This window comes from Cygnus olor, chromosome 5, assembly GCF_009769625.2.
Source record: "Cygnus olor isolate bCygOlo1 chromosome 5, bCygOlo1.pri.v2, whole genome shotgun sequence".
Lineage (NCBI taxonomy): Eukaryota > Metazoa > Chordata > Aves > Anseriformes > Anatidae > Cygnus > Cygnus olor.
In genome coordinates, this window is record NC_049173.1 from 36090653 (window position 1) to 36112499 (window position 21847).

At 43.0% G+C, this 21847-nt stretch overlaps 1 protein-coding gene across 7 annotated transcripts in view; it reads right to left on the bottom strand.

Moving 5' to 3' along the window:
* Window positions 1-18370, bottom strand: part of RGS6 (regulator of G protein signaling 6) — a 283258-nt gene extending 264888 nt beyond the window's left edge. Inside the window, exons 1-5 of one of the 7 annotated variants that reach the window (XM_040560601.1) lie at window positions 18013-18369; window positions 16995-17092; window positions 10994-11157; window positions 6251-9046; window positions 5506-5782 (exon numbers count right to left, since the gene is read on the bottom strand). The gene's annotated coding sequence lies outside the window, so the exon portion shown is untranslated. Of the gene's footprint in view, window positions 1-5505; window positions 5783-6023; window positions 6128-6250; window positions 9047-10993; window positions 11158-16994; window positions 17093-18012 lie in introns of those variants that run through there. The other 6 variants (XM_040560603.1, XM_040560596.1, XM_040560595.1 and 3 more) reach the window with 6 other exon arrangements.
* Between the last annotated feature and the right edge of the window lie 3477 nt (window positions 18371-21847).

The window sequence follows — 21847 nt, forward strand, 5'->3', positions numbered from 1 at the left end:
GTCCCAAATTCCCTGATGGACTAGAACCTTTTTTTTTTTTTTAAAAGGAGAAATAAACACTACCTGTTTTCCAGTCTGTCCACCCAAGATGTGCTAGAAGCGTTGCTGACTTAAAGGGGAGATGTTTCCCACTTTCAGAGCTTTCTTTTATTTGACAGAGAGATAAACAAGGAGAGCAAGACAACTGAAAGAAAAGGTGCGATGTGGATGGATGGGTGGTGGGGAATATCGACACAGGAATCGCTTGTTAACAAAGCAAACGTTTCCCTTTATGAAATCAATTGTTAAAATTGGCTCTCGTGTACCAAATTTATTTTTGATTTAATGGACCAGGATGATGCTATACCAAGGAAGAAATTGGCTCCAATACACCCATCCTCCTTCCAGAGAATTCAGAACAAAATGGAGTGCCCACCTATCATCATTCTACCTTCCAATAATAAAAAAAAAATACTGCTGCGAGCACAAGGGCTCTTGGAAAAGCTCTGAGCCAACATGCTGTTACCAAGGATAGTTGCAGAGAATGTAACAGCAAATATATGCTGAATATTTAACTGAAATAAAGCGTCAGCAGTATGTGAGTTTAGAAATGCAAAGAGAGAGGCATAGCCCAACTTTGAACTTCATCTGAATTGGTGATCCCAAGCAACTGCAGTATTTATACAGTGCTATCAGCCTGCAAGGAGCAGCTGCAAAGGAAAGAGCTGAAGCTGTATTTTGTTGTTTTGCAACAATGCCAGCTTTTTGGCCAAAATCGTTCACTGTGGAAAACGAGATGACTGACTACATTGATAATACAATGCTTGAGGGTAGACTTCTAATCCCTCTTCCGATATAAATCCCTTTTCGAAAAAACATCTTCTTTGGATCGGTCAAGGTGTGCTAAGAGCATCCTGCCCACGAAGTTTGTCCATCAAATATACTGTCTCTTGAAGTGCCTTGTACTTCATGCACCATGGAAAAAATTAATTGCAAATGCAGTAAACTTCTGGGGGATGGACTGCATTTTCTAGTTTCCACTATATCCAGTAAGTTGAAAAGAGCTGAAGAAAATTGATTAAAAAGAAAAACTGAATGAGAAGAAGTGCAAGCTAATGGATACTCAAATATGGGCAGACAAGAAAATCAAAATATTAAAATAAGAAAATATACACCTCAGTACCTGTTAGATTCCCACTTCAGAATCACTCCACATAAGCTCCCTGTGCCAAATGCAGTTTAGTAAAATAAAACTCCCTTCAGGTAGTCTAATGCAAGTTGATATAACAACCAATTCACTCCTGCATTGATCGGTGACTGTGCAATCTCATTTAAAACATCCCAAAGTGCTGAGAGTTCTTGCTGGATGTTCATTCTCAAGAGGATGGAAAATTGCAAGTGCCCTGCATAAAATTAAATGGGAAATTTGCTACCCAAAGGCACAGGTGCTTTTGAAGATGTGGCACTATGCAACAGCCCTGGTTGCATTCCATGTACTTCAAGGACATTATGCAATATACTATGATTTCACTGCCCAGCTGTTTATCTCAGAAACGTATAGCCTTTACAGATGCAAATGAAGTCCAAATCGTTTCTGTAATTACAATGTAAAAAGCATCTGAGACACTCCTGACTTAGCTAGCTCAAGTTCACGCACTCACACAGTTCAGCACAGCCTGAAAATCCCACTGCAGTGGTTCCTCTATCCTGAACTCCACAATGCCCTAACTCAACTACTGCAAATGGCAATATATGCCACGTGCATTATGAAAACTGCTATGCTTTACTACACTGCTGTTACACTATAATGCTCATATGAAGATAGCTCCTTTAACTGACCTAATAAGTGTCCATGCCAGACTGCAGTTACACTAGTGAAGGCATGATCTAGAACTAGTTGCTCATCTGTGACAGAGGTAAATATTATTTTCATTTACAAAATGATAAACTAAATCACAATGAAATTAAGTGACTTCCCCACATTCACATAACGGATGGCAGAGCAATAAATTGAACATATAAACCCTGGCTTTCAAGCCATTAGTTTTCATTTGCTCAGCACACACATCCCCATAGCACAGTAAGTCTGTATTAATCAATCCGAGGAGCTTTTAACTACCCTGTGAATCTTTCACCACTGCTGCCAGGTTCTATAAGTACAGTGAAAAAGATGACATAGCATTCCTCTTCACCAGGATGACATTTGTGACTCTCTTGAATTGAAGATTCCTGGCAAAAATAAAATAAAATTTTAAAAAATGCACTAACTCCTCTTCACTACCAAGCTACTTCATGGCCCCCACCACCTCCAGGCAGGCTGGGTGCAGTACCTGTGCCACTTTCTGCTGCTCTTGGGTCAAGGAACAGAGAGCTGCTTCCAGCATGACAACGCAGAGCTCCTGGGACACCAAAATGCCAGAACCCTATTGCTCGCTGAAATTTTAATCTATGTCTCCCTCCACGATCTTTGCCATCAACTACAGCAAAGTTAAAAAAACAGTAAGAGATGTGATGTGACACAAGTGGGTAGCAGCAGTCTCTCTTGACTCTACAATCTTTCTAGAGCTTGACAACCACCGAGGAAAATACAAATTAGCTCCTCTTTCTTGCTCCTCTCTTCATAAAGCACAACAGCAGAAATCAGTTCATTCCCCAGCCACCACACTATGCTATCACTCCAGCTAAAACCAGTAAGTAAAATTATGGAAAAGTCTTTTCATGGTAAAATGTATATGGACTAAGAAAACATTGCAGATTCACTAATATTAACAGCATCCTTAAAAAACTTAAAAAGTCACTATATCATTAAAAGAAAAGGGTAACCCAGCCCCATTAGCCTCCATAATACATCTATTTTTATCTTTTCAAGTGCATAAAGATATGCCAAATTTTTCAAATTACTTCAGACTGTGTGCCTTCTAGCCACATCAGAACTCCTATAAAACACCACTGCAAGGGCACAACTCGAGCGGTGCTCTGACATTACACAGGATCACTACACAGGAAGTTAAGAGATTGAGTAAAGGCAGAAATTTGCAGAAAAAATTCTTAGAGGTGTAGGAACATAGCAATTTAGTTCAGAATATGAAGAAAGATGTTCAACTACATGTAAGTGCTCAAAGATGCAAAGAGGGAATTTTCTAGCCTGTGGAATCAGGCGTGTAACTCCACAGGAACCAAGCAACTGACTTGTCCAGATGCTTCTGAAAACCTCCAAAGGTGTCCATCACCACCAACAGGCATCTGAAACATGCTTGGCCAGCACAGCTCTTCTCCTGGTCAGCTTTTCTCTAACATGCAGACAGCAGCAAGTGTTCAGGGTTCAAAGTACTACTACATCTTCAGCAGTAACACAGGGCCCCAATGCCCAGCTTACATCTCATTTGATACTTTAGATGGCAGAGCACTGTTTCATGCCACACTGGTGGCAGCAGTTCAATGACTGACACAAATAAACACCTCCCCAAATTACCAACACAATAATCCTATTGCACCCGAGTTTTCTTTGTAATTACAATAGCATGGTATGAATTCTTACACTAATGCAATCGTGAACAAGCTAAGAAAAGTCCCATGAGGAACCAGGAGCACATCAGCTCTGAAAACTAGATGGAATACTCGTCCTCTGAAACACTCTGAAGCTGCTCAGTGCCATGGACCTGTTTGCTCATACAATCTGCCCTCTACAGAGCCTAGATGTGTTTGCAGAAATGCTTCTTAAGTGCCAGGCACCCAGCACACAGAATGCACTAGCTGCTCAGAAGGGCAAAAGTGCTCACCCTCCTGCTGCTGCTTTACAGCTACATGGTTTGATTTAGAAATCAAAGGTACTTCAAGCCAGAGCCTCTGGGTTACCTATCCCTTCATTTTTGAAAAGCTGGAGGCTCACATTTTTATGAAGGAGAACAAGAAAATAATCACCCGGCAACACCCTTGTATTCCATCAGGAAGCATGAGCCACGGCACGTTCAGAAGTTTCTCCACAGACTAACATACAGTGTTAAGAAGACACACTGCAGCTATTTTGCCCTCCTGCTATTCCACGTACAGCAGCTTCTTTTCTTCCCCTGCCATTCTGCTAGTTTGCTGCAGTCTGCTGGGACAGTGCTGCCCTCTCCTTCTCTCCCCTCCTTGGCTGCTCGAGGGGACAGTGACAGATCCCGGCATTTCCAGCCCCTGTGCTCAGCTCTCCTCCCATGAGCATTAACCAAGGCAGAGTTACTCTCAGGAATGAACAGTGCTCTGCTCACCTGCAGCATACCTGCGGGCTCCACCAGTTATGTGCCAGGAACCAGAGCACCCCGTCAGGGGTTAGCAAGGAGGTAATCACTGCTTGCAGAGGACATGCTTTTTCCTCTTACCCTCAGGTGTCGTTTTGGTTAAAACAGATGTCTGCACTACCTGCATCACAGGAACCTTCAGAGGGAAACGAAGGCAGGCAGCATCAACAGTGACTACATGCAGCTTCATACTATGCCTCTCCTTAGAAGGGACAGGTAGTAAAGGGAAACTAGAAAACTTAGTCAGACAGGTTGAACAGCAACCTTTAAACATCTTTTGCTTATAAATCTGTGTGACACGTAGCAAGTAACTATTTCTGATTACCACTACAAATTAAAAGGGAAAAAAAAAAAAAAGCTATTTAAAAAGTCCACCACACTTGTATCCAGTTAGAAAAGAAATTGGAATGCTTGCCTGACTGTTTTATTAGTTGGGTTGCTAGAAAAAAGAACAGCTCGTCTAAAAATAAAGACGATACTGGCTGGGTCTAAACAGTTTCTTCAGCATCTCACATACACATTCAAGCAATAAGCACTATTATTTGTGCTTATAACCCCATGCCTCCAAGTCCACAACTACAATTCAACATCTGACCTCTCCTTTAAGCAGATTTATAAGGCAGTATAGTGGAAATGTTCACAATCAGCTGGCGAGAAAGCATTATGAATCATAACTCCACAGCAAACAATTGCTAGCTCTTCTGAGCTGCAAGATTAGGACAAACCTGGCATTCAAAGAAAAAAAAAAAAAGGAAAGAAATAAATGGATGAAGGAAAATATGCACAGCCTTCTGCATCTATGTAAAACCAAATCAACTGCAGAGAATATTTAAGATGGTACCAAACGCCTTCCATCCCCAAAGCTCTGAACTACAGTTAACCTCTTCTGCTATTTCTTCAGCAAGCAACTACAAATAACACCATGCCTTTACCAAGCGCTTTTCACACTCGCAGCTCTCCAAGCACTTCCCACAGAAGCACATAAACACAACCCAAGTGTAGCTTTCCCCGGGGTGGGAAGCCACGGATACACAGGGCGGGATGCCAGCGAGAAGGTGAGTTTTAGCAGTGCGGTTTTGTTTATCAGAGACGGATTTTTCCTCTTCTCCCATCCCTACGCGCTGGCACTTAGCAAAACAGAAACCAGCCGAGAGCCCCTATAACCTTTCATTTCAGGGGAGCACTGGGAAGCGTCAGGCCAGTGTAACGGGGGCAGTGCAGTGGGCAGCCCCTCGCCCTGACTTACCAGGCCGTCCTGGCCCTGGTGAGGGCTGTGTCCAGCGGGGCGAGCAGCGGGGCGAGCAGGCTGTGCGGTGCGGCGAGCAGCAGGGTCCGTCGAGCACCGCTTGGGTCGGTGCACGCCGCAGGAGCCGCCACGCACCGTTATCTTTAGGAAAATCCGCGTTTTCCTCGGAGAAACACTTGAGGCTCGCCGCCGGTCCTGCGAGCTACTCCTGCGCGTCTGCCACCGCGGTTAATGCCCGCGGAGACGCTCCGGGTGCCGGGGGGATCCGCGGCTCTGCCTGCCGGGGGAGGGAGCCGTCACCGCCGGACGCCGCGCTTCCAAGTTCCCCCGCGGGGCACCGGCCCCTTCCCCAGCCCTGCCGGGGCTCCCCCCTCTTCCCAGCGGGGCCCCAGCCCGCAAAGGGCCCGCCCGGCCCCGGGAGCAGCGCCCGAGCCCCCCGGGGGGCAGAGAGGGCTCGCCCCGCCGCGCTCCCCTGCCCGCGGCCCGCCCGCCACCTGCCCGCGCCCGGCCCCCATTACCCTGGCAACCGAGGCGCCCTCAGGGCCGGCGCGGGGCTCTCCCGCCTCGCCTCGCCTCGCCGTGCCGCTCTCCTCAGCGCCCCTCAGGCCGCGGCGAGGAGGAGGGAGCCAGCGGGCGCACCGCGCCTCCCGCCGGCAGCCCGAGCCCGGCGGGGCGGGACGGGGGCGGACCCGGCCCCAGCCCCGGTCCCGGTGCCCCCCCTCCGCCCCGCAGCAGGTCCCGGTACCTGGGGTCGGCTGAGGGCCTCAGGAGCCTCCCAGAGAAACTCTGCGCCCTCGGTCGTGCGGGGTCCCGCTTGCAGATGCCCAAACCCTCGGTGAAATTCAGTCACTGCCTCGTACGTGGTCCCTGCATTCCGCATGGCATTCCTTCAGCATGGTCTTTACTCCGGATTGCAAGCCTCTGTCTTCCTTTTCATTTATTTTTTTCTTGCTGTTTTCATCGGGTACACTTCATCGCCATGCGGAGTATGATTCTGCGTTCTGCTTGTCCCGTGCTCTATTTATGTGTTTATTACTGCACGATCAAGCTGTTAGGTAAAATTCTTCCATCTGTAAGCAGGAAAGCCTTATCTGGCTGGGTCATGGTCCTCGAATGCTCACGATTTCCCTGCAGAAGCCCGGGGCCACAAAGGGACCCTGCACACCATTATCACTCACAACGCCTTAAACAAAATCACTCTGAGTTGCACAGCTCTTTTAAGCAGATCTGTCACATGGGCAAAAGCCATTGCTGTTGGCTAGAATGAGTTTCCATGCATTAATTAGCTGCGCAAAGTAGCTTGCACGCTTCTTACGGATATGCTCCACCAGCTTCTCCAGCAGATAGGATAAGATTTTTATTCCTTTCCTTTTCCTCCAGAAAGAACTCACCCCGAAACGACCCTAATGTCTGTGAAAACCCCACGGACAGATGCTGGGAAGCACTGCTCCCAGGCCCTTCACAGCAGCAGTGTGCACCAGCCTCAGCCTCAAGAGCTTCTGAGTTGCCAAGGTTTAGTTTCCACAAGTCGGACTGATTTTTGCAGTATAATGTGGTAAGGCTGTCAGCTCCACAGAGGAAACGCAACTTTACCAACGTATCTACCCTGTCTTAAAAGCCCCTGCGTAGTGTTCATGTTTCTCCCCTTTCCTAAGATCCTGAAGAGTTACTTCATTTGGATGTTATCAAAACCAGGCTTACATGCAATGAGCCTGCTGATTGGCACCAAAAGCAGGGATGTCCCACTATGTTGTGGCTGTGGTGTGCCTCGCACACTGGCTCTCTGGAAATGATTGGTACCTGGAACAGTTGCAACTGTTCAAGTGAAAAATTCTGAAGAAAAAAAAAAAGTCCAAACGACACCTTTTATAAAATTATTCATCTTCTGCTGATGACTGCAGCAGTAGAAAGGTTCCCACACACCTGGTTATACTCTCCTAAAGATCTCTCATACAGACTACTGTAAAAGGGTCATTTTATCCCGGCTTTGGAAGGTGCAAGTTTCCAGCACTGCATGCAGTGGCTGTGACACCAGAGCGATACCCACTGGTGCTCACAAGACCGGTGCCAGCTGTCCTGCTCACCGTTGCGCCTGCGGTGCTCCGAGGCTGGGTCAGTGCTTTCCCTTCACAGGACTGTTGATCCAATAACTACCCTGTGGCACTTCCTTCAAAAAGATTCAATAAGCATTAATTACAAGAAAAAATGGAGCTGCTGGCTCGGGTGTAGGTGCCGAGACCTGCCTAAGCTGGGGCTTTTCCCCATGGACGCAGTGAGGTGGTGTAAGTGCCCCTCTGTAGCCGAGTGCATGAAAAAGGCAAAGAGGTTTTCAGAGTTGCTCCAGGTAGGTTCTATTTTTCATAAAATGTTTAATTTAACAGTGACCTAGTTTTGCAACAGCTTTCAGTGCCTTGGCTTTTCTTATCTCCTGTGTCTTAGCCTACATCATTAGAACAACAGAGCAATAGGTTTTACAGACATTCCTACAGCAAACTAAATAAGACCTTAGCTAATGCATTAATTCTTCTTCTCTCCTGTTTTGTTTCTTAGAGCTGCTATAGCATGATTTCTTTGTAGTTTTAAGGAGGTTTTAGCATATCTTTTATGTTACATACTGTAGATTTTTTTAAAGCGTCAATTCAAAGCCCTTTGCTTATTTCATGGTACAGTTTCAAGTATCAGACAGTAGCAGCAGTCTTGAATTCATCAGCTTTTTACAGAAGAATCCTTTGTTTTGTAAACTTTCAATTAACCTTATCAAATTGGTGGCTAGATTGACTAGCAAGTTTGAAGGTTTACAAGCAGTACAGACTCATCCTAGCATTCAGTAGGAGCAAGTTATGGGGTACTGTTAATTTTGCCCACCTTACTTCCCCTATGTGGAGTTTCAGAAGGAGAAAACCATTCTGCATCTTGTCATTGTAACCAGTAAGCTGCAGGCCAAGTGATGTTCACTTTTCTTCTGCTTTGCATTACTTACAGTAGGTATTCTCAGCTACAGTTTCATGGTACTCACCTGCAGTTCTTAGCTTGTCTTTACAGAGTGAGACTTCAAAAACTTCTAATGCTCTATTCTGTGTACTAAGTTCTGTAAGGATTCAGCAGAAAAAGGCAGCAGTTAGAAAAATGGTTGATTTCAGCCATTCCACCCCAAACCAACTTAGGTCTGCAGAAAGCTGGCTCCTCCTTCCACCTCCACAAGAAGGACTCTCGGGAACTTTTATCAGCAGACAGTCAAGTACTTGGGCCTTGCTCCACTGAGTCCTTCCTGTGCATACCCTTCCCTAGAGGGAAAGCCAGTGTAGGAGATGCTGCCCCATCTGCCAGGCTTCTACGAGTGCAGATGCTTTCTCTCCAGGGAGAACTCTCCCACAGGGATCTCTGCCCACAAGAGGTTTGCTTTGATCCACGTTAACATGTTTTGCAGAAATTGAACTTGTCAGGCTGAAGAAGGCAGGTAGCATAAACCGACAGTTTCTGAGCCACAAGTTAAACAGAATGAGCCAAACATATACCTCTATATCTACGAGGATCATGCAAGCTATAAGAAAAAAACCAACATAATAGGAAACATTCAGAGCCCCGCAGGGCCAGCATGCACCACCCTTTTTGAGCTCCACTGAATTTCTATCTTTGTGCAACAGGATTGCAGCTGTATTTGCAACTGAAATTTTGGGTGATCTTTGACAAACTTCCAAACTTCATTGACCTGTCATCATTAGAAAAAAGAACAAAGAAAAACCAACCAGTGGTGAATTTCAGGCATGGAAGAACTTGTCCCTTCGGTCTGGAGAAATCACCAAACCAAAAATCCTGAGAAGAAATTCTTTGTATAAAGCTAAAAATATCAGAACGCCATTAGTAGTGACCCCTCTGTTCATTTTTATCAATAAAGAACACTGTGGAAAAGAAATATGCAGTCTTTGCAAATACACCTGGGACAGTTTGGAAGACCTTATTTGCTGGATGTTTTAAACAGAGGTTTGTGTAAGAAGCTTTGTCTCATGCTGTCTGGGGACAGTTTGGGGACTGGAATCCCAAAATGGACCAAGAGCAATGCAGCTAATCAGAAGAGAAATGATTCCATTTCCTGAACACTCTAGTCCTTGCTCAAGCATAACAGCTCAAGCATAACAGAGGCGTCCTTTTCTCTCCTGCCTATAAAATCACACATCTGAACAAATCAGAGCACAGAGCCAAGTGAGATCAGCAGTCTCCTGCTTTCCTGTGCTAACGGCATGTCTTTAGACGGGATTTATTTATTTATTTATTTATTATCTTTAACAGCAAGGACTCTGCTAAGATCTCTCCACTACTTCTTTCTAATCACCAGGAGATCAGTTCCTTGGTGGCTATCAATGCTGCTTCTTTTCTGTCCTTTAGTCAGGATCCTGCCCAGACTCCATCAACCTCATCAGATCTTGCCAAGTTTTCCAGGACTGGGTAGATTATCCACTTTTGCCACATTCAATGTCAAAGTATTATGAAAGCTCACTGTACTAAATGGCAGGAATGGGTGAATTCCCATTGAATTCAGGCTCTGTCCAGTCAGTCTGTTCCTACCGGACTGGAAAAGGTGCATAAGGAATACTTGCCTTGAGTAGATTACAAAATCCTTGGCTATTTTCTTCTGCAACACTGCAGAAGATTCCTGTGGACTTTTTCTGTTTGAAATAGGTTTTATCATGATTAATTACATAAGCTGTGACGGGAGCTGGTGTGCAGTGGGAATGAGGAGCCTGAAGTGTGGAGGAAGGCATGAAATGCGTTTATAAAAACCTTGAAACTAGCAAGATGCAGTATGTGCCTTCCATAGCCCTGATCATGCTGTTTGTATGCTATAACCCTCTCACCACTGTTTATCTGCATCTTATTAAACTGTACATTTGTCAGAGCAGAAACAAAATAATCTCCTGCTTTTGAAAAGCATTTAACATATGGAAGAAACTGCAAACACCACCATAAAACATTTCTTTTCTGTGCTTGGATGATTTATAGTACCCACTAACACAGCCCCAGCATCAAAATGCATGTCCATGTATGTCTGTATCTATCTATATATGTTCACCTTGTGTACACGCACATATTTCTATATAAAAAAAAATCTATCCTCTAGTAGTTATAAAAACTTTACAGGCTGTTGATGGTTTATCTAAACAATATGGTGCCATTTCTCCCCCTTTGGCTAATTTATGTAGCTGAACACCACAGTGAGTTTTTTGGTTTGGGCAGTGGAGTTTAACACTTGACATTTGCTTTTGGTGTATATTTATTTACTTACTTTGTTTCTGTTTACTTGTTTTTCTGTTAAAAACAGTAAAGTCTGAGCAGTCAAAGATTTCTACAATTTGAATCAGAATAGTACCTAAAAATCACTTTCAAGCTCGAGTGAATATTAATGGATGATTTTTCAATTATTGCTGAGAAAGTACCACACGTGGGAGAAGATATGGCTGAAGTTAGCTTTAGCTTTGCAAATCCCTCTTACCTTCAAAGCCAGGCATCCAGATGTCTCGAGCAGTTGTACAAATCTCAGCAGTGTGAAATATGAGATGGATCCTGGGCTCAGGTCTCATCTTCCACCTCTGCGGCCAGAAGAGCTTCACCAGGAACTCTTGATGACACACTCCTTAATTCGATAAGCCTGCTAACCTATGAGAATAAAGAGACCGATAGAGCCCATTTAAATTAGAAACATTTCAAACTTCTCTGCTCTGTTAAACATTGTGAGAATAACATACTTGTGGAAAGCTTAATAAATAATATATAAGACCAATTTTACAAAAACATGGGTTTCATTTTTTTCTCTCATCCAAGAAACTGCTTCAAATCTGCATCACTGTTATCAACACCAGAACTCTTTATTACACTTCATTATCAGGATCTCAAAGGGCATTATAAACACCGATGAAACAGTAAGCCCTCACTTGCAGGTAAATAACTACAGTGGGCATGGTTAAAATTCTGCCGTTAGTTGAAGGTCTGTTTTGTTTTGATGTACTGCACCCTGTATTCAGATTGTTGATATTCTTACCAAACTATAGCTGCTTGGGCTGAAATGTTTCATTTTATGGATCAGCACAAGGCTGGCTTCTAATTTTTCATCTTTTCCTTTTTTAAAGTTTCAGCAAAAATTGTTTAACTCCCTCCAGTGAGATCTGGAGGGAAAAAAAAAAAACAACAACTTTTTCCCATGTTAAATATATTCTTGTAACTGAATATTCCCATGTTTTGAGGCTACCATTAAAAATGTATCAGGGAGATGGGCCTGGGTGACAAGGATGTGTCGTTCTGTGAAAATCTGCTCAAATTTTGACAAGTTACAAATTCTGAAATTTTCAACTTGCTCTTGCTTACGTTCTTAGCAACTGAAGGCTAAATTCCCCAGAAGCTGACTGCAGTGATGCATATTCAGATTAGTATAGTTAATTTTAACTAAACATGTAAATTACTCAGTGGGTTATTTTTGTTGATTTTTTCTTTCTTTCTTTCTTTTTGCTTCTTATCAAATTGTAGCACAGAAGGGGACTGAAAATCCCTTAGTCTGTCCCACTGCCTAAGGTAGGATCAGCTGTGCCTGAGTTACTACTGACAAGTCCTTGAAGACATTCAGTGCCGGAGATGCCGAAGACACTCCAGGAAACTTATTCCTGTATTTATGGAAATGCTATCTGTGTTCATCCTGATATTGAAGATGAATCTCTGTTGTTAAAATTGGAGCCCATTATTTTTTTCATCATGGATATAGACAGCAGATTATCCCTGTTCTCTTCGGAACAAACTTCCACTTTTTTTTTTTTTTTTTTTAAGACTTCTGCCCATTTTTCAGCATCAGGTTAGACAGCATCAGTTCTTTTTCCTTACAGTCTATGTTTTTTTCATGCCTCCCAATTCTGATTAGTCCATCCTGCAGAATCTACATCTGCACAGGCAGCGCAGGATGGTGTTCCTTTCTTTTACACTAGCCCAGCATTATTGACTCCTGTTCTATTTGTGGTCTACAATGCCTGCTAAATCTTTAACCACAGGATTGCTTTGAAGATGGTTCTTTGCTGTCCTGCATTTCTGTAGTTCCTCATTACTGTCTGAAGGTAGCTCTTCTTATATTGAATGCTTCCCACATTTTCCAGATCATATCTGCAATTTATCACGATCACTGAATTTTGATCCTGGCTTCTAACATACTTGCAGTCTCTTGCTGCTTGAAATTATCTGCAAATTTAATAACAATTCTCTGTGTGTCATCATCCAGCTCATTAATGAATTTAATGAATACTGCCAGACCTAGATCAATCCTCTGTGGAACTTATGCAACTCATCCTTACATTTTGACAATGAAATATCTGTTTGAGTAAGGTCTGTTAATGCAACACAGCACCAGGATTTTGGTATGGACATTTACAAGTTCACTAGCTTCTGCAAGCTCGTTGTTTAAAGCTCTTTCTTTCTGTTTTCTTGTTGTTGTCATTTGTCAGGAAATTCTTTTACTAAAATATTGATGGGACTCAGACTTCAAAAGAGACTGAGCAGAAGTGATGCAAATTCTATATTTCGTAGAAATATTTAATTGTGGGAAATGTCTTGAGGTGCACTTTTATTAGCATTCCCAAGAGGTAGTCACTCTTAAGATACTGCCTGTCTTACTTTTTCCTTCCTTCTTAAAAGACTTCTCAGATTTTTGCTCAGCAGCTAATGGTAATAGCACAGAGGAAAGCATAAATATTGAAACACGGAGAAAGTCCTTAACACCCCAAAGGACCACCTCAGTCTGAGTAAAATTTTTACTTTTGCGGTGGCTTAGAGAACTTATGCTAGAGTTTTTTCTTCCTTTGAACCCCATATTGTGCAAAGGAATAGTACCCTCCATGACAGTTAGAACATATTTAGAAAAGGCCCACAGATCAGCTCATGTGGCTGTGAGCTATAATCTACCCACACATGCTACAAAAACGGAGCTCTTTTTGATCTGCTGTAATCAGGTGGTCCTCCTCGTCCTTTCAGAACACAAAGAAAATTTTCTCTTTCTGAGATGCTCAACTATTCACTTTTTCAAATAATCAGGAAAACACAAAAGTAATTATGGTGTCTTTTCCTTTCTAATGCATTAAGTCTTTCTTGCTTCTGCCTGTCTGATACATGGACTTTCCAAACTGAGTAGCTTTAAATGTATTTCAGAGCAACTAACTTTGGAGAGCTAGCCTAGATGGGAACTCAAAAGTCACCTTGAAATGACAGCCACATTTCTGTTCATTATTAGATTTCGTACTTTTGTTTTGCTTCACAGCTCCCACAGCTCTCAGCGAAGTTGAAACTGTTACCATCTGTGTCCACATCTGCAAGGAGCTGCATGTTCACCTGCTGCAGTCCCCATGGACGTGGCCTCCAGGACAACCAGACCGGCCCACCAATCCTGTGGGGCTGAAGCACTATTTCAGGATCCAACTGATCTAACAGGTACCTGCTAACAAAACACTCTCTCCCCACTTGGGTCCTGGACACACACTCCCCGCATGTCCCTCAGCTGGATCTAGTGGACATGTGGCCACAAAAAAGGACAGTTTGGCAGGTCTGATGGAAAACAAAGCCAACAAATGAAGACTACTCTGCAGTTAGAAGAGGGGAGCAGGACTGCATGTTTCAAAGGCTACTTGATTTTAGCTCATTTTAGAAGCAATGCAATGCGTTACCTCTGCCTGCTCTCTACATATTTATCTCCTTCCTACCTTCTAGCCTCCACACATAAGCCCCTGCCCACATGTTTCTAGCAGTCTGTTTTTAATTATTTAAAGTAGTTTTTGTTTTTAACCTACAGCTTTTAATCCTGCACTTGATGACAAAACCCAGCCTTGGCTCTTCCCTAGCAGTCATCTTTTTAAAAGCAGCTGCACTTGTTTGGTTTTTGCTACACCAGTTTGTATGTTAATCTTTCCGTCAATTTCACAGTAATTTAGATTATCAGAAATTAATTCCCAACAAAGCTAAAAATACTCTGCTTGTTCTCCTTGAAGGACAGCTTTGTCTGATGGGGATGGTACACTGACCCAGGTAGGAGGAATGCTCTCCTACACTACATGGCCATTTCACCTTATGAACTCTGACAGGCAAGTGGTTAGGTCCTCCTCTAAGACAACATCCCAGACTTCCTATTCACCTATTTTAGATACAGATTTGATGGTGGAATGTATTGCTCTCTGGAGATGACACCTTCTCTTCCTCTTCTTGGGGAGAGCTGGGACAACCAGCTCAGACCAGCTGCTAAAGGGTGGATGCTGGGAGAAGAGGCTCAGCTAAGAGACTTCAATCAGCAGGGATTTGTTTCTGCACAAACCATTAGCCTTCGGGATTGTTTCCTAAACCTGAGGAGGAGCTAAGAGAAAAAGACCAGTCTGGACCACAGCACATTTAATTCTTGGGGCTTAATGCTTCTTTTTCACAATTAATGACCTATCCTGTTACACATTTTTACAGGAATGTTGCAAAAATGACAAAGGCAAACACAAAAGAAAAATGCAAAAATAACCTAATATTGCAACGTCCTTACACGTCATGTATGAGGTCTCAGAAAATCCAAGGGTCCCAGCTTTGCTGCCACCATTAAAATGAGATCCTGAGACCAGCAGTTCAATGCATAACAGTTTTCATACACAACAATGCAAACTACTATTCCAGAAAAAAATAGGACCAGCTTCAAAGATACTTTTTACACATAACTTTGGCTGTAGGGATAGCAGGCTTAATCCAGCAGTAATATCAAACAAGTTTTCTCTGTGACTGACCCAGCATATCAACAATTTCAATGCCTGTACACTGCATTGCTGGCCACAACAGCTAGACTGCCAAGAAAAATCCTGAAAAGGAAACTGATAAAATCAAAGAAAAAATGAAAGATGAAAACAGAAGTAACACCAATCAAAGACCCCATTTTATCTTCCTATCCCCTTCATTTGCTGCCTTAGGACATCCTATCATGGTCAGGATATAATCCTAATTTTCCCCTGATTGTGTTAAAGCTGATTTTTCCCAGTACAGGGCTACAAGGCTGGATATGCACCTGTGCGCTACCAAAGTTTCCTATAGAGGTATTCAAGCTTTAGTGTAAGAAGAAAACTTCGGCAAAAGTTGAACAGACTGCCTTTGCATGGGGTTTCAAATAGCTGGAAATTATCTGTTTTCAATATAGCAGCTAGACACATCTCCACACTATAAGCATTTTGGTCTTAGGCAGATTAAGGTTCTCAGGGAAAAAATACCATCTAGAGCTACAGAGGCCACAGGAATGTCCTGCAGCCTTAAACTGCCCATTGTCAATGCCACAACTTTATTTACACAGAGAACACTTCCACAGCAGCTGCTGAAAAATACCCAGAACCAGCAAAAAAGAACGGAGAGCAAAATCTTTTCAGAAGTGTTGTGCCATCTGGTCCTTACCATGCATGTAAATACTGTCCTTTTGTAAAAAGTCCCCAGCACATCGCAGGTTTTACTCAGTCTCTTCACAATGTTCCTCCTTCAGTGCTTTTGCCTTAAATTTGAGCGGGTACGGCAGATTCAGAGAATATACACATGCTGGCTATCATCTCCTTGCTTTTTGCCCAACTTCATTATTAAGAAGAAAATTGCAACATCCCCACTGTAAGAAATGTATTTCCCTGCTTAAACCTGTGCTTTCGCAGGCCTGGAACATTGCATGGAGGCTGCTGTTTGCTGCAATTAACAGTCTCAGGAAATTAAAGACCACGACTAAAGCTGTACTCCAGCAGGATTCTGACTTCTCATTTTCCCTTTATTTGGGAAGCAAATGCAATGCTATTTGCAATATTTTTTTTCCACTTTTTATTTTTGAAAAACAGGTAGTTCTGTACTGTGCTTAATTAATTTTCTTAGTTGAAACTCAAGTCTCCAGGGCAGCATTCATTCATTTATTTTCTACCAGCATGATAACGCCTGTTTTCCTCAGATGTTATTCTGTCCATGTGTCCCCTCTCCACTACTCCCCACCACCACGGGACAGCTCTCACAGACGACAATGAACATGGAAAAGTTCAGACAAAAGGGGATCCCTGAACTTGTGTTGTTTTCTGTCTATAAGCAGTACCCAGTTTTTCAATCCGTTCTCATATTCTCATGTTTCCCATGCCTGTGGCACACATCTGCTAAGTTCTTTCCTAGTGTCAACGTGGAATTGTGCATTTCTCTGGAAAAAAATAATGGGGAGATTGGCATCACGTTTACTGCTAACTTTGCTAGTGTTAGAGCAAGAGAACAGCATGTGTCTCGAGCCTGGCACCAGACACTCTCTCATTGTCAATTTCTCTACTGTCCAGAAGTCACGATAGTATTCCGAAACACAGATTTGGGTCTAGCTTTACAGAATTGGTATTCTTAATTCAGAATACATAGTTTTTCTACGAGCTACAGCTCATACATACAGACTATGTGAAAACAGTTCATAAACACAGAAGTAATATTCCCCCCCACCAAATCCCTACCTTTTGTCTGCGATGTTCAGCTGTACACAACAATCCTCGTTATTCCCCTTCCCATCAGTGCTATCATTTCCACTGGACTCAGTGAACATTAAATACTACTAGCATGCATAAGGGAGAGAGAAACAGAGAGTGAGAAGCTCTCGTTAAGCATCTATGTTATCAGAAATAGACTGACCAGGGCTAGGGACTGGTACGACAGCAATCTGCTCAAAAGATGAACAGTTCTCGCTCCGCATCACTGAACAGGCTGTGTCCCGAGATGCGCTCTCTCTCTCTCTCCCAGGAACACAAGTCCTGTGTAGCTGGCACAGTGACCTGCTCTGGCCCAAGCAGTGAAGATGAATGCACTGAGCTTTTACCCTGCAACTTGGACATATCCGTAACAGTCCCTGAAGTCTTTGGTGGTCTGGCTGCATAGCTACACACAGGGAGATGACCCAGCATTCTGGGCATTTCCAAAATACACACAGATAAATCTAAAACTCTTGTCTTCCCAGAATATAAACTAAACCCTCACAGTCTATACCCTTTTTTAGGGTATAAGCAAGTCAATATATCATCTCATACTACCAACCCTTCCTCTCCCCTTGCTTTTGACAGAAAAATATCTGGATTGTAATTTGAGATGACATTGTTACAAATGAGGGTTATAAGGGAGTTCAGCCAAAGAAAATCCCAAAGACTACTTTCCAGTAATAAGAACAGAAAAAAAAAAAGGAATAGCAAAATCCTCACGTGATCCTTTTCTCATCTTCTCCCCTCCCATATACCCAAAATGTGTATTTATCCATTGGTAAACCAGAAAGGGGGATGGAGAGAGGCTCCCCCATGATGCAGGAAGGCTCTCTCTGAACCACACCACAACTCAGTAAAAGGTACCTGAAATTCTCTAAAATACAAACGTGGACTTTGGGTACCTCCATTTTTGTTCAACGCAAAGATGTTTCTCGTCCAAATAGGGACCGGGCAGGGACCTGCACAGCCAGGACAGAGAGCCTCAGGATGTAGCATCTCTTACCAATTTCTTGAAAAGAGCTGCTGAGATATGCTGCTTTTGAATGCTGTATGGGCCTTGGGCTCTGACGGGACAGTCGGTGGGACACCTCAAGGTGATAAAATGCTGTAGATGAAGATCCTCTCCTGGAAAGCTGCAACCTTAGCATCTTTGTAAAGGGGAGTACAACCATGAGCAGTATCTGCTTTGTTGATCTTCATCTCCTTTCCCCGTCTGCAGAGAGCTGCTCACAGAGGCACACCCTAAAGCAGGAAATTAATCATTAAAAATACCCCAAACCTCCTGTGTTGTCACAGCTGGGACAGAATCAGGACCTCCACCATGCCAAATTCTTGGGAACCTGAGGATAACAGAAGAAGGAAAAATCTTTCAGCAGTCATATCACCTACCAAAGCTGTTTAATGCCACTTTCAAAGACTTTCAAGGAGGTGGGGTTCCTAATACAACCCCTCTTGTCACAGCACTGTTTGTGGTCATGCAGTCATTTAACTACCTTGAGGAAAAAAAATGGGTCTGGTCTTGAATGAATGCCACAAACCTCCTGAAGAACATCTCATGACAAGAATTTCCATAGCCTAGTTATGAAATGAATACAAATATCACTTTTTTTTTTTTAATTAATTTTCCTCCATTTTCTTCTAGTACTTCCATGCTACATGGAAAGCTTGCACAGGACCCAGAAGTACTTTCTCGTTATTACTCAGCATTGTGTAAGCCATATACACTGTAACTTGTCTTCTCAGTCAAATATGCAGGCTTCACCTTTTCCATCTGTTCTGATATGGAAATCCTGTAATTCTCCACAGCATGTTATAACCTGTTTTAAGGCCTATTTATTCTGTGTTTGCATGGATTCTTTCTGAGGGGCAGCTGGAACTGAAGGCTGTATCCTGGAAGATGACGTCTGTTTCTGGAGGCAGCTGTATTTGATCTCCCAGGAGCAGTGGCTGTATATTTTCTGCTATTCCTTTTCCAAAATTCTTCCAGAACATGACTTTTCTCTCTGGTTCCTAACTCCTGTCTTCTTAGCCCACCAGGAGTTTTCCCTGATGGGTATGGGGGGGAGCCTGGGAGCAGCTAAGATGGGGGCACAGGAAAAAGGGGACTTCAGAGCCAGGAACGGCAGTGCCACATCACCACTTCGCTGTGCTGCAGCTCCCCCAGTGATGCCACAGCCCTGGGACACTGTCCAAAACAGCACTTACCTTGCAGAGACTGGAAAACCCCACACATTTCCTGATCTAATGGGGAACATCAACAACTGTGCCTGCCAAAAAGCAACGTGCGTGTTTGTGGCTGGAGTTATGAGCTTGCGCCCGCTACAGAAACCAAATCTGTGCAGCCCAAGTACTGCAAAGCAGAGTGTGGGTCACAGAACCACAGAATGCCAGGGATTGGAAGGGACCTTGAAAGATCATCTAGTCCAATACCCCTGCTGGAGCAGGGTCTTCTCATTTAAAGGGGAGATTTTCTGTTAATCACAGAAATACACTGGTGGTCACTCCATTAGCTGTTTTGGGGATAGGGGAATGAAACCACGTACAGAAGAGCTAAAATTAACTATTCCTGTGACTGATTTCTTGCTTTGTATCACAATAGGAAAGAGGTCTTCTATCCTTGGTATGATTATGTAAGCATTCCAGTTTGTAATGTTACAGAAATGTGTTGTAGGATGAAGCCTTAGCATACCACATTGTGAGAGACTTATGGGTAAATAAATTTTTAAAAGAACTTTTCACATTTTGCTTCCATAATGAACAGGAATATTTCTGAAATACTTCAGTAGTTGAGAAGAAAAAAAAATCCATCCCTACTTTTCTCTCAAGGTCCTTCCAATCCCCCTGCCAAAAAGGGTAAATATAAAGCTATCAGAAATAATGATCCATTTTCCAACACGCTTATTGCTCACAGGGACAGGCTCAGTTATCTTTCCTTTGGCTTTATTTGTAGGTTAAATACACATAACCTCTATTAGATTTTATAATGAGTTAAACCTGTGAGCATCATGCTTGTCACTCCACCAGAGGAGCTAAAACATTGGAAAACATGGGTGTTGTTCTACTCATCCTTTGACAACATATTGTAAAGCCCCAGAGAAAGCAGTAGGACAAAAAAATCTGGATGATCTTTTCCCAACATTCAGGTTTCTTACAGGAGCTTGCAAAAGCTGCTTCATCTTGCTCCCACCCATCAGAAAGGCTCAGCATCTGCCACCTGTCTTGTTGTTGCTCTGTACTCAGTACTGCTTTGACACTTTGCAAAACTTTGAGCTGAAAGGAACTAAAACTGCTTTTTTTTTTTTTTTTTTTCTTGCTAAAGGAGATGCATCAACATTATGTTGTCATAGTAAACTAACAATGAGAAATGGCTATGGCTTCAACCCCACCAGAGATCAGCCCCACAGCCTGAAGAGAGAGGGCATCAGCTGAGAGGCCACTGTGGCACTTGGCTGGAGGAGTGTGTGACAGCTGGGTGAGGAGGCAAGAGCTGATGACTGTCCTGATTGCACCACCCTGCCCAAATACAAGGCTCATTGAATCCAACAGGAAATAATCACAGCTTTTTAATTTACTCAATACAAATGCATCAGAGGAGGGACTCAGGGATCAGTTTGTTTGATTTTTCACTCAGCTGTCAAGGAAGGCACAAGTGCAGACAATTGTTATGGTTGGTAGCTACTAATTTTGATTTGTCCAAAGACATAAAAATCTGTGCTCCGAGGAAGCGTCTTTGCCCTTGTCTGTCACTTGTGGTCAGAGCTGTGGCAGTGAAGCCTCAGCTCGCACTCCCAGGAATAAAGCTCTGGAAAGATCTGAGTGAAACACAAATGATCCCATGCTAGCTTAACCTCTTAAACAGAGAGCATGCGTCCTCAGGTGAACAGGTCAGCACCAGGCCAGATATATCCTGAAAAGAAAACAGGAATTGGAACATGAGGGACCCACCCCATATGTGTGGGAAGGTAAGGAAGAAAGCCCAGTGTTTCCTCCTAAAATGGTTTTAATAGCTGAAGCCCTTCAGAATGTAATTAATGTTTATATATCCACTTACGAGAGCAAATTAGTCAATTCGTCTAGAAGACTATTAACTCGACTTTTTTGCCTCTGTGCATTGTAACCAATTATGAACCCAAGATCTGCAGGTGTAAGATTCACCTAGAAACTCTGAGGTTGCCAATAGGTGAACTGTAATTTCATAAAAAACAATAAAAATGGACAAATTAATTCAGGTAGAATAAGAAATGATCCAATTCTTCGCAGACGTATTCAAAGAAGAGATGACAGAGTCACTCTCTTCTTTAAGTACTTTTCACCCCACTCAGTCTGACTTGGTACATCCACTTTATTCCATGGAAGATCCCCGTGACTCCATGGAGCAGATGGATTGTGCTTTTAACTGTACACTGCACACTTCAGACTTTATAGATGGCCTTAAGTGCTGGCTTCATGTTTGGGGCTCCTGTTATCTCCAGGAATCCAAACTATTAATAGTGACAATTCAAGCAATGGATCACAGAAAATATGTAGGAAAAAATCACTAAATCCTGGAGTGTCAGTCCTGAATGACAGAAATGTGCAGAGAAGAGCATCCCTGGAGCTTTTTTTTTTTTTTTAAACTGAAATTAGAAAGTTGTGTTAGAAAATGTTCTGTCTCTGCTAATATCTGCTTCCCTGTTAAGATTTCCTGGTAACATGATGTTAATAACATTACAGGCCAGATCCACTGTTTCCAGATACTAGATTTGCAATGAGTTGATCTATGTCTGCTTCTAGTTTGGGATCACATTTCATGTTTTCGTTAACTTGAAATGTAAGTAATATGATGTAAGTTTTGTTTT